We start from the raw sequence: 1,295 nt of genomic DNA, 5'->3' as shown, positions 1-1,295 counted from the left end.
TCTTTTTCGTAGACTTTTAACCCTCAATATGATAACTTCTAACCAATGTTCCATCCCTTGCCCTCCTAGACCTAAGGAATTCTTCTGAATTTATGTCCTGTCTACTGATTCAGAAGTAAGTTTCTGTTGCATTTAGGCCATAGGCACATTTCTAATCTTGATTGAAACTGAGAGACTGTGCAAATACCTCCTTCTTAGCTCAATTCTGGGGTCTCTGATTTATTCCACTCTTAGAACAGTACAGAGAGAAATAGCCTGTGGTGTATATTTTAACTAGCCTCCCAGTTAAAACATTCAGAACTAGGAGTTCCTCACTAGGAATTCTTCTTTCTTTTCCTTGTCTTTTGCTACACTAGTGGACTCCCCATGCCTGCCTCCCCCTCCCCCTCCCCCCTCTGTGAAGGTCTCATCTCAGATAAGATCCATCCTCCTTGCCTTAGGCTGTTCTTTTGGGTTGTGGCTATGACACTGCTGGCTTTTCTCTCAAATCTCTCAGAGTTTCACAAAAGCACATTTTGTTTTTTATCACTCTACCCTCTGGGCTTCACCTACATACATAGACCAGGAACATTCTCAAGTCCCCTCCTCTCAGCACACATACCCATGCTCAACCCAAGACAAAATCTCCTTTCACAAAGCTACAGCTCACACTGACCAAATTACATTGAGCATCTCAAAGACAACTTTTTTATTGACTTTTGGTAGGACTTTTAAAATACTCAAGACAGTCAGGTATTTTCTTCCTACATCCCTTGGTCAATTTTGGCAGGTCTCCTTACCCAAGGCTCCAGGACCACTCTGGCACTTTATTTATAATTGCAGTCTTTACCCCCAGCCCTAGAATTTTTACCCCCAATCTTGTTCTGTGTTTTATTTTTCTTTAAATCACTTGCCATCTTTTTATCTACAATGTAATTTATTTATTTAGTATAATGTTTTATTTTTTTAAATCCTCCCAATAGAATGTAAGCTTTACAAGGACAAGAATTTGGGGCTGTTTGTTCTTTAAGGTAACACAAACAGAACAGTGCACGGCACATAAGAGATATTCAACACATATTTGCTGAATGATAAAAGAATAATGCTTCTTCCAACTTCAAAGATGTTCTTGCTGTTAGGTGCTGTTTAGTTGGTCTAACTCATAGCTATCCTATGTAACAGGATGAAACACTGCCTAGTCCTGTACCATCCTCACAGTGCTTTCTAGTTTTGAGTCCATTGTTGCAGTCACTGTCAACCATCTTGTTGAGGGGCTTCCTCTCTTTCACTGACCCTCTACTTTACCAAGCATGATG

Source organism: Chrysochloris asiatica, unplaced genomic scaffold (assembly GCF_000296735.1).
Source record: "Chrysochloris asiatica unplaced genomic scaffold, ChrAsi1.0 scaffold00165, whole genome shotgun sequence".
In the NCBI taxonomy this organism is placed as follows: Eukaryota; Metazoa; Chordata; class Mammalia; order Afrosoricida; family Chrysochloridae; genus Chrysochloris; species Chrysochloris asiatica.
Note: the sequence above shows the minus strand (reverse complement) of the source record.